At 40.7% G+C, this 12,143-nt stretch overlaps 1 protein-coding gene across 4 annotated transcripts in view; it reads left to right on the top strand.

Annotated features, from left to right (window-relative positions):
• The window catches only part of LOC108626337 (protein Tob1), a 75,344-nt gene that overhangs the window by 10,582 nt on the left and 52,619 nt on the right, over positions 1-12,143 (top strand). For all 4 annotated transcript variants that reach the window (XM_026814759.1, XM_026814757.1, XM_018026934.2 and 1 more), the window contains one exon: positions 7,607-7,651. The gene's annotated coding sequence lies outside the window, so the exon portion shown is untranslated. The remainder of the gene's footprint in view (positions 1-7,606; positions 7,652-12,143) is intronic.

The raw sequence follows: 12,143 nt of genomic DNA on the forward strand, positions 1-12,143 counted from the left end.
TTTTTTACGTTTTCTCATTACGCTTTCATTTATTACATACATTTGAATAAACATTAATGGAAATGTGACAAAGTTGCATTTTTAAGGAAACTAGTTGTTAACCTAAGTACGATACGATTTTAATGAGATCTGTGTGTCATTAATAAGCTGTTGAAAGTCCAATTTATGTTCTTATCTGTCGTTAGATTTCTTAATGAACTTGGCTCACGGAATGTTTTCTGCTTCATTAATTCATGTTCTATTTCCGGTCTAGTTACTCGTATATTTTATATTTCCAAAGTAATTTTAAAATGGATCACGATTATAATGCATTACTTCTCCTATCTCATAGATAAATTTGACAATTAATAGAGGTTTCATATTTTTGAATGCATGAATTAAAAATTACCATGGATTTGGAAAAGGAATGGATTCCAACTAATGGAACTGGGAATAAAATAATTTTGCATCTGTGTAAGTGAAAATGTAATTGGCACTACTACTATACTTCACATTTGTCTTATTTCGAGAAATATTGAACTAAAATTGGATTGATTTATTTGTATTTTTATTTAGCATGAAATAATTAACTGTCAATTATAAGAAATATGGAACTATATTGACTAAAGTCTGTGTATGTCGTAATTAATAGTTCATCGCGTGACGAATTTAAAAATATCATTGTTCCAATTTTTCTAAAATTGTGAATTATACCACTGACATTCCACGTGTACGTTTAATTTTACGACAAATAACTGAGAGAGTGTAGCAAGATGCTAGCAGTATAGTAAATAATGTCGGCGTTTACCAGTATAAGGGAAAATAGGCGGCAGTGCGGGAAACCTAGAGAGTGTCCTAATCTATCCCACGCGGAATTAATGTTGGGTCTAATAGTAATCCTCCGTGGCTTCTTCCCGGGGCGCATATGTTGCCCTGACGTGATGTGCTCGCGCGCGGAACTTTCCTCGTGCGAATAAGCAGTTGAAACGTAACGCTGCCACTCGGTTACGCGATGCATGCGATTATATCGTTACGAGTTTCGTGATGAACTTTCCTTTCCCGCAAAAGGAGGTCGGCGCTTGTGCCACTGGCGTGACGATGAAATTGATTAAGGGACAAAGAAAGTATTAACATAGTAATCAATCTTCTAAACTTCATTCTTAACCCTTAATGGGTAAAGATGGTTCGTTCGTGCCCATGCAGAATCTCGGAAAATTATTTTCTTCGTATAAAAAAATTGCAATACATTTTTCTCTCATTACGATATTCGCTTTATTGTTGAACTCGTTTATCCAAATTGAATGTTAATTGAATGTCTGACCAGCCGTTGACTCATTCTACTTAACGAATTTTATCTGCCACTGCAGTCATCTTCTCAAATAGATCACTATTTCTCTCTATCCTACTTACTATGTTATCATTAAATTGCAGTTACATGATGTAATACTATTTTTTTATAGGCGAAGTTCAGTCGTGTAATAAAGAATTTGTCTGTCAATTCGAAGAATTGATAATCATGCGTAGTTAATGTGTTGATTTAAAAAAAAATATTTATCTTGCTAAACAATTAGCTCGTCAATTTTATTTATGAGAAAATTGAACGCATTTCTGTTTAATTAAATAATGAAATTATGGATCTCATAATTTCCCGCGAGCATCGTTCCCGTTATGGACCTACGAGTCTTCTCGCGTTTCGTGCAATATATTGTTAAAACGATTGTATCGGATGGCGCCACCAGCTGCACGATACCTTCGGGCGGGTCCACACTAGGTCACGGGTCGATTTTCACCACGCAACGTTCCAATTCGCGCTTGATATTGATCTGAGCTTTTCCGCCCACGTTACAAACCGCCTTCCGGCTCGGCGAGGCTCCGCGTGCTCTCGCGAGAGCCCTCGTGCTATCTTTCTCCTTGTCTCGTTGGAGCCTAAAGGTTTCCGGGCAACTCGGGGGATGGTCAGAAATCAGGATCTCGCAGCTTTTAGAGCGGCCTTCGCGCTCGCTTTGATGCATTCTTCGCCGCGAATAATGGATCCGCGGAATCCGAGGAAAATTCCCAGTATCTTTTTATTTTCCCATACTTTTACCTGCAAGTGTTATTATCTCTGGGATTCTAATATAATATAACTAGTATAAAAGACTTTAAACGATTATTAACGAGATTTTATTCCAGAGTAATCCCACTGAACAGGGCATCGCACCGAAAAGTGTGCACATTGTCGACTATAATTATGTATTTATATGTCATATAGTTATATATTGATATGTAATTAATGTCGACTATAGTCGGCGCTCATAGGGAAAGGGTTAATTAGTTAGTACATATATTTATGCATAAATAGCCAATGTGTAAGTTTAAACATAACAGTATACCTACAATTAATCTGTTCGATTTCTTTGGTCCTAATTAAAATGATGTAAATGAAGTAGTTTAATATGAAACGTGGTACGATACTTGTTAGGTCTGACACAGGTTTAGGACATGAACCACGTGTATGCGGACCTATTTTTAAAGCACGGACGTAACCTTAGCCTTTAAGAGGGCGGTACCCGGTTTTATGAGATCATGTATTTACGTACTGTATTCTGTTTGCCTGGGACAAGTGAAAGTAAGAATCCCACTACACTTTGTCCATTAACCAACTCTTCTATACGTGGCGTACGATTTTTATCGTACACTTAACGAGTAACATTTTCATCCGTCCCTAATTCTTGTTTTAAATCAGAAAACGATTACGACTTCTGTGGTCATTTAAGGTCACAAATTGTAATCGAATCTCGAAGCGATCGACGCTATCGCAGGGATCACACGTCCTGGGGTGAAGTTCGGGGCTGGGACAGTTCAGGAGTCCGACGATAGATAAATCCAGGAGATACGGGACACTCGTTCCACCCCCGTGGAAGCGGTGGTCGATCAATCGCTGTGGCCACGATGTACAACTTCCTACAGGTAGTAGTTCAAAGTTGGCCCCCCCGCGAAGTCACGCCCAAGGTTCGACGACCTCGCGTGGTAATTTGAAAACGGCGATGCGATACTACTTGTACGTGTTCTGTTCAGTTCGCACCTCGATCGAATCTCCAGGGGTGCCCGTCAAAATAGCACGCCACCCTCTTCTCATCCTCTACGTCACTGATGTGCCCTTGAAAGGATTCAACCCCTCCCCGTGTTTCCCTCTCCCGGTTAAATGCGATCGTCTTGTGGTAGATTGCGTGGGTTCGTGCGGTACTTAATGATCTAAGAGGGTGCGCAGGTTTATTATCTCCGATAAACCGTTTTCGATTAAGCGCAATGACGTGGCAGAAATCGAAGACGCTTCCAAATAAGAAAATCTAGAATTACGCTATTAGTAATCTTTTAAATCGTCGAGTTAGTAATATTTCCTTATTTATATAGAGTGATGTTTGCATTAGTGCCTTATCGAAATTCGCTCTGCGAATTGGATTGGACACGAAGCACAAACACAATTTTATCTCCATTGTGGAGATTAAAGACTTTTATACCCTACTGGCTCCGCGCTTGATGCAATTACCCGTCGGGAAGGGAAACTCCTACTCCTTCCCTGTTTCGCATCCGCCCTTTAATAGAGATTGACGTATCATAAATCCACGGCGACCCCGAGTTTAAACAGGGCGCACAAGTTTAGGGGCGATTTAATCGAGTCAAGGGTGCGTGTGCCACGTCCCGTACAACTTTTCACATATCCTATGCAAAATTCAGCTCGCTCTTCCGAAAAATCTTCTCATGTCCGACAAAGCTTCAGGAAGATAATCGTAGCTGCAGGATAACTCTGTTAGAAGTTTTACGGTTGACTGACTTATTATACAATAGTATTTTATTATGTATTATCATATGCCACTCTATTATACAATTTTAATGTATGACAAGGTTTAAAAGAATTTTATGAGCTTCATTGATATAAGAAATATCCGCTCTTAATAACAGGGATGGTATACATTTACTATACTCTGGACAGAGACAATACAGAAACGACAATGAAACGGCGACAATGAGATTAAACGAAATAATCCTACCATTTTTAGCTCCACACGGGTTTATGCCCCGCCAAAGAAATCGTAATTCCGACGGGTATCACGAGAGAAAGGAAGGGCAGAAAGAAAATCGCAAAACAAACTGTCCCCGACGATAAGAACGTAACGTATCCTGGACACGTATAATTGTTAACTCGTTGCCGCAATTATACCGGCGTGTATCCAGCCAAGCGGATAACGGAGCATCCCTTAACGGGTTAACAACCGCGGGAGCTCTTTTTTTTTTCGTCGATTTTTCGTGGCGCGCATGCAAAAATCGTGTGCTACGGCCGAGCCGTTTTCCTTGTCCCGTCTCGTGGAAAAAAGTCGGTCGTCGAGAGGGAATGTTTTCGGTCGTGCGATCAATACCACACCCCTCTCGGTTTCTTCTGTCCCTTTCTACGAACGCCGCTCGGTTTCACCCCTTTCGAAGAATCGCTCCGGGATATCCTCTCCCCTCCTTCTCGCCGCCGCGCAATCAGCTCGAAACTTTCGAATCGTTTCGCGCTATTATTCGAAATTAGGCGCGCAATCGAACAGTCGATTGTCTTGAAAACTTTCGAGGGTGATTTCCATAAGAAACGGGAGAATAAGCGATGGTCGCGATAGGGACGAGAATTACTCGATCGCTGCAGTTTTCTCGCTTTTATGGAGCGAATCAACGCGATTGTCCTCTCCCTGAATCCCGTGCTCGCTGATACGACCCTCCGAGGATTGGAGATGATTTTTTTTCGATTTTCACAGTGAGGAAAGTTTACTCCGCGGTTTGTCGCTCCGTTTTGGGTAAACAATGTTATTCCTGTGAACGATGACGCATGGAACGTGACAGAGAAACTTAGCTTCTGGGAAGCTTTTGTGACCCAATGCGTTTGACATTTCATTCTGGATATTTTGCAACGCGTTCTATAAATATCCTATTATTCTACTGTCGAGAAAAAATTCTAATTCGCACGAAAACAAGTACGAACATAATGATTAACGCTATAAATAATTATGAGACGAAGAGAGAGATCAGCGGTCTGTGAACACAATTTCTTACTTCCAAAGTATCATAAGGATCATCGAATCGGTTCGATGATACAGAGTCAGTGAGGTAGAGGAACTCGCGTTATCGTGTAGATCATTTTTTTTTCCTGACCGAGCATGGAGGATGGAATTTCACTTGGAAGTCGTGGCCGGACTCCGGAGTCCATTGTGCGATCGTTTTGTTGCCGTCCGATTGTGTCGACTCAGAGCGACAATGGAAACAATGGCGAACAGCCGGCGTCGAAGCAACTTTCTCTGTCTTTTCATATTCAAATTCTGGCTTCTGCGACGACGTCGTACCTCGTACGATCTTTCACGGATCGTCTCCTGGCAACGATCTTCTAATAAAACTTAAAAATAATAGCTTTAATGTGATCTTGCGTTAACACGTGCTGCGACGATCTCCTGAGAGATTGATGAGATTTTATTGCGCGTAAAATTCATAAACATTTTACGCCTCTTCCGGGCGACGTGATATATAGATAGATACATAGAGAGTCTCTAACAGAAATATGTGAAACCACATAACACAATTTATATATTAATAAAAATATAACATTCTCGCCCTGTCGACATGAGAGGAACATTGTCTAATAATAATTTCAATATTTTAATTGGGTCTCATATTTTTAATCATGCACTTTTGATACGTGATACCACACCCATTACCAAAGCATTCAAAACAGGAATAGTTATTTGGTATTATTAATTTAATTCAAAACACTGATACTCTAACGCTCACTCCATTCGGTTTTATATCGCGAGTAACACGATCCCGACAATTAGTTTCAATATTTTGGTTCGCGACCCGCTACAACTCCGTAATTGGTGACAGTCGACGACTCTTCCGAGAATTTTTATTACTGAACTGCACCGTGCGCCGGAGCTATTTTTGATTTCCGTTGGGTGCGATCGCGTCCCAATGCACTCGGCTCTTTCGCGGTTTCCTCAACCCCCACCGCGTCACGGTTGCAATCGGAGAGCGGTTTAAAAATCGAATCAGCCCGTTCGGGTAGACTGACTCACGGCGTCGTCAGTTCACATTTGTTTTCAAACACAAAGAAGCTTCTTTTTTGACGGATCGCGACACGTCAAACGTGTAGCTCAATGCAACAGCGATATAAATCAAACGTTAAATTCTCAGAACGATAATTGACGATAACAAGATAACTGATTAGTACAAAGAAACTTGGTAATATCGAAACTGATCAATCATTTGGGAAAATCAATCGTTTCCTTAGAGACCTCACCAACGAGGTCAATTCGCAGTTGCACGGCATAAACATTCATGACCGATATACTCGCGAAACTCAGTCGATCGAACTTTGATCCGTGAACTTCCGTAATAACGCATATGCACGACGCTCGACTCCGTCAGTTCATGAACTGCGTACATCGCGTCGCTTTTCCTTTAGTAACTCCTAGTCAATGCCGTTTAGAAACAGTAAACTCAATTTTTCAAAATACTTCTGTTGGTTTTAATGGGAAATAGGTATAATAACTTTAGTGCAAAGAATGTTATAAGGTTTAATATGTTCACTCTTAAGCTGTCGAATTCACACTGAACGGAACAGCCCCTATTCCTCATGCTCAAGAGGTCCATCTCCCATAGCCGTTATCGCTTATTTAGAATACGGCATGGAGATGTGTTTATGTCTATTCAATACTTTCTCCGAAGCATGATTCCATAGGAGTAAACTTCCTTTATAAGTTAAGATATCTTTTATATAAACTTCCTGAGGAAGTGTTAAATAAAGGATTGGTTTTTGTATACCATATATCTATAACTTCATTCTAAGACATATTTGTTATTACTTTGCTATGAGTTTAACGTTCGATCCAAGGTATATACAAAATTCGCATTAAAATTATATTTGAGAAATTAAATATGGACAAGTTGTGAACGGCAATTTTTTATTTTCGTATGTCAAGTGTTGTTCGTTTATTGTTCATGCTTGTGATAACGCGGCTCGTGAAAGTGAAGCAACCGTAGCAAAAAGGCAATTGCCGTTTCACATGGCGAGCCACGAGCCTAACTATTATTTACCGATCCGCCGCGTTGCTGACTGCGATCGCCGGTTTCTTTAAATGCAAAACAGGAATTTGACGACCATTACGACTACGATTTATAACCGTGTCGGATCGATTTCGCGCTCCTATGATCGCCTATTGTCACTTTTCCGTCCGGTGAAAGTGTTCTTCGAACATAATGACACTATCATCAATAAGAAACGTTCCTTTCGATTGATCTCGCGAGACACGATTGTACCTCGTTCACAATGCAATAGAAAGTTGAATTTTCAATTAGATCCTATTAAACGTTGCTATCAATGCTATTCAATGATGCAAGATATCATCTTATAACGAAGCGATAAAAAAAATTTACAAGAGACATATTCGTTACGTTGCGATGCGTGTAACATTTGATCATCCAGTTAATCATGTCAGATTAGTTTTAATAAAATATACTAGCTTGTATCTTAAATATTATCAATTCTATCTTTATCTTCCGGTTGAGAAATGCTTTTGGGCCAAAGAAAACTACCGAGCTAATAATTTGTTTTTGTTTTCAGACCGGGCATTGATTCCAGGCTGGCAACTAAGCAAAACGACGCAAGGTAACGTTGCTTTCACTTTATTCGCAAGAAATACAATCCGCGATGGTCTCGTTACCGTAAAATGAATTCCGTCGATGCATGGGAAACAATTCTGAAAGAAATGATTCGCAAGGCGTGGCGAGAGAAACGTGTACCGATCGATTCGAAAAGATTGAAACGTGCTTCGATGCGTTATATCATAATCGGCGGCGTAATACATATGGCGTAACGCTGATTCACTTCCGTCCGCTTTAGTTTAATATTCCGGCTGTGACGCACGCGTTTCGTCCATTCATCCACGTACCGTCGTTCGGTAAATATTCGAACACCGTTAACGTAATACGTCGATGTTAATTTCCATAATGATAGCGATTCATCAAATGTCGTTTAGTATGAAGAAAGCAGATAGGATTTGATTTCTATTATAGTCAAATTGAAACTGCAACCTTCACATTTTTATCTGATACGACAGAATTCGCAGATTTTTAACTTTTACTTTCTACGTAATTATAATAATATTATTTATTAGCATCGATTTCACGTGTGATTTCCATCGATTTGCTAATTTAATCAGTTCATTGACGTATACATTCATTTCGGCGATTTAATATGGTCGCAACTTATTAATTTCTCGTCTTAACGTTTAAAATCTCGCATCTGTCAGCTTGTAAAATATATTGTATCTGTAGATATTATTAATGAATGTGACATCGTCCTGTAAAAATGCAAATATTGCTTTCCAAACGTAGACTGCGGTAATTAATCAGCGAAGAAAGTTTCGTCTGGAAATTGTTGCTCAATACACAATTGTACCGCTTCGCGAGACAAGATCGGTGATATTTCTGGACCACTTCTTATGCTAATTCCGTGGTTTTGAAATTTGCCAGGTTGCCAACGACAGTGACATTTACTTACATATATCGTTAAACCGGTGTTTACGCAAAGTCCCGCTTTCTAGTGTCTCATCCCCTCGCGGACACGATATTAGCACGCCAAAGTTGCATTAACGTGATAAACAATAGGGATAAAAGTCAGCTGTTCGAGTCGGTTCTGTTGAACAAGCGCCAGATCAATTCGTCATCGTCGTTTCCTTGAGCTTGCTGTCAAAAAACATGTAAACGTAACTCACTTTTAACTCGGCCTTTCCAAAATTGCATACAAGTTCGGAATCTCGTTTAATGATGCATGAAAAACTATTTATTCGAACTATCGTCAAGTCTCGCGTTCGTGTAATCGAGGATCATCTCCACAAACAAGTTGACGGATGGTAAACATCTTATTATTTCCCGAACTATTAGCCGATGTTTCAAAGTTCAGATTAAGAAATTGGGGCAAAAATCCTTCGAAACAGATGTCATTCATCACGAGAACTCTCTGCGACTATATGACAACGGGGTCCAAAGTACACAAATATCGAAGCCACGTAAGCGCGAACAGCACCGGAGCAACTTGACGCCGGCCAAACGTCGCATCTTCCGCGTGTTTCCGCCGCGGCCGTGTTCCTCGGGACGTTTTCGAATTTTCCTTGTCCCTCGCTCGGCTAATAAAAGAGTAACGCGTGCCAAGTTGATCGCTCTCGGGCAGTCGTCGAGGGGTTGATTTATCGTCGCGTCGCGCGATATTAGGCAGTCGCGCGTGAGCGTTCCTCGAGTTTCGAAGCAGCGACGGTGGAACAAGCCCGGTGTGTCGTAACGAGCGCGACCATTCACGGTACATTGGGAAGAACGGCCTTGCTACATTATTATTAGACCACCGTGCGACCGTTAGACGTGCGGCAAACGCACAGATGTTGTCTTTTATTTGCGTCGCTCGTTGAGACATCGATCGTAGCCAGTACACATGGAATTAAGTTCAATATACATATACAAATCGGAATCAATTTTTATACCCAGCCTTGAGTCCCGCTTAGAGAAAAGAATCGTCTTTTATTTATTCTAAATGATATTCAATATTTAGCAACGTTCGTCATTTCGATTTCCATGATGCAAGGGAATGCGTCTTTGAAAACAATCTACGTAATGACATTCGATGCGTAATAAGGTGGCATAAATAAACGCGAACCGGATGGACAATCGCTGCGTCATCGACGGCCACTTTTAACCGGCGGGAAAATATTTGCGCGATTCAACGTCATCGACGGTGAAAGCATTAACACTGAACCAACGAGCAACTATGTTTACCGCGCAATTCACTCAAGATTCTTTATGACCCTTCTCGAGAAATGAGCTCATCTTCATTCATTTACTATTACTATTTATAATTTATGCCTGCCTCCTTATTTATCTGGGCATAGGGAAATATCTGACATTAAAGCTAAAGTTCAGGCGAAATGAACCTAAGACATGTGCTGATTCAAATTATAAATATTTTCTTAGAACTATTTTCTGCCAATTCCCCCCTCGCTATTCAGCCTTCGATCGCGGTCAATCGTAATATTAGCACCGTTTGAATCATCCTGGCGGCGCGGTGATTTCTCCGCTCCGGTTCGCATTCTCACGCGTTTCGTCACGCTCGTGAAATTTTTGCCCTCGCGCGCCTCTACATGGAAGTGAAAAATACTGCGGCTGGAGCCAGGCCAGTCGGGCTATTTTTGCGAAGCAAGTGATCACAAATAGCATTGTTGTGTGGCACTACATTGCGTCCTGTCGTATCCCGTTCGCGCGATCGTCGCGTGTTTTCCTTGAAAACAACACGGTCTCATTAGAAGAAGAATAATCGTGGAGAATCGCGTTACTAATATAACAGAGCGCTCAACTCGAAGAGAGCTGCGGGATATGTTGAGCGACTGACGAAGTCAAAACAAACGGAATTTTTCATTCGCTGTTGGAAGAGACTGAAAATTTATTCGATAACCGGAGGACACGTACTAGGACCTTGATTTTACTACATGGTAAACTGATTGAGTCGTAGATGCGTAGTCTAGACTCGGAGGAGGCTACTCTTATTTATTGACCGAATGGGTTACAAGAGAAACAAACAGTATTTTTCACGAACCATTGAGAAACGCTGGAAGAATTTATTTGATAAGTGAGATATGAGAAAGAGGAAAAATAGATCGTCGTCCCGCTCCATATTTCCATTCCTCGGCATCGAACGACCCGCGTTAATCGCCGTTATTCTTGTCGTAAAGTTTTATCCTCAGCTCGGTAAAATTCCACGAGGGATGTTCGTGAAAGTCGTTTCGTGCGATTTTCCGTCCATTTTCTGAGCACGAAGGCTCATTCACAGCGTGCCGGTCGGTCACTCGGTCGAGCGTGGTATTCCTGGGTCGACACACACCACGTCGTCACCCCGACGGAGACGAGGCCTCCTCTATTTATAAATGTGGGTCGATGTGGCTGCGCGACTCGCTCGTTTCGTCATTATTACGAGTACATACGGATACCGGCAGTTCTCTCTTCTCTCTATCTTTCTCACCCTTTCTCGCCGAATTCGATCTGCGTAGGGGGAGAGTGACAAATTAATTGCGATCCCTCTGGAACGGTAATTGGCTTCGTGCCTGAAACAGGCTGGTTGACAATCGTCCTTTCCTCGAAGTCATTTGTGTGATTAAGTTTTGTTAAGGCTTTTAGATTCTTTGTTGATAAGAAAAATCATTATGAAAACAATGTTTCTATTGCACCGTCAGAAATTCCTTTGAACAATGTAGAATAAACTGGTGTCTAAATGAGACAGAAAAAGATGCAGGAACTCTACATCGAAGGACGTGCACTTTTTACGCCATCGAACTTCGATCGATCGACTCTTTTTTCCAGCTTACGTGGCAGCTTATGTTCACACTCTTGTTACAGCGTTCAATATTTCTTCTTTCTAGAATCACTAGCCATGTATTAGACTATTTAAAAACATGTGATCAATTTTATTAGGTCGTTTTTCTTTCTCTCTGAAAGCCACATGATTGCTTCCTGAAAGATAAGGAAGAATATTTAGAAAAATCTGAAAATTGCACCGATGGTGGTTTGTTTCGCTCATAAATGCAAGCTCGTAAGGGCAAGAATGCGTATCAATCAGCTGGCACAGCCTTGGTCGTGGAAGCGGCCTCTTATTTTTAGAGAATTATTGGTCTGCCTTGTAAACAAGAAACTGATACTCTGTTTGCCTTCCAACGAACCACCGTGTTTCCTCGGCTTGATTTCTTTTGGACACTTTACCAATTTATTCAGTAAAATTAACGTTTATCATAATCTTTAATCATTAGGAATTTCGTCATTGATTAGTCAATAAAAAGTATATATGATCCTGCAATTAATTATATTCATTTATCTTACGATTTACGCCTCATTCGGTTGAAGAATTTATGGAAAGAAAAATGATAATATCCTTGAGTTTACAAAGACTAGAGAGGATAATGCATAATACATAGAAAACTGAAGAAGGTTGACAGAAAGTCGAGAGAACTCAGTCTTTGTTTTATGTTATGCATACTTTGTCTGAGTAGTACAGCTTTTTTCAATCCTCGAATTAAATCTTAAACCACGTGTGAGGATAACAATGAATTAATATTATATTATAT

This window comes from Ceratina calcarata, unplaced genomic scaffold, assembly GCF_001652005.2.
Source record: "Ceratina calcarata isolate Rehan_Ccalc_2016 unplaced genomic scaffold, ASM165200v1 scaffold397.2, whole genome shotgun sequence".
NCBI lineage: Eukaryota > Metazoa > Arthropoda > Insecta > Hymenoptera > Apidae > Ceratina > Ceratina calcarata.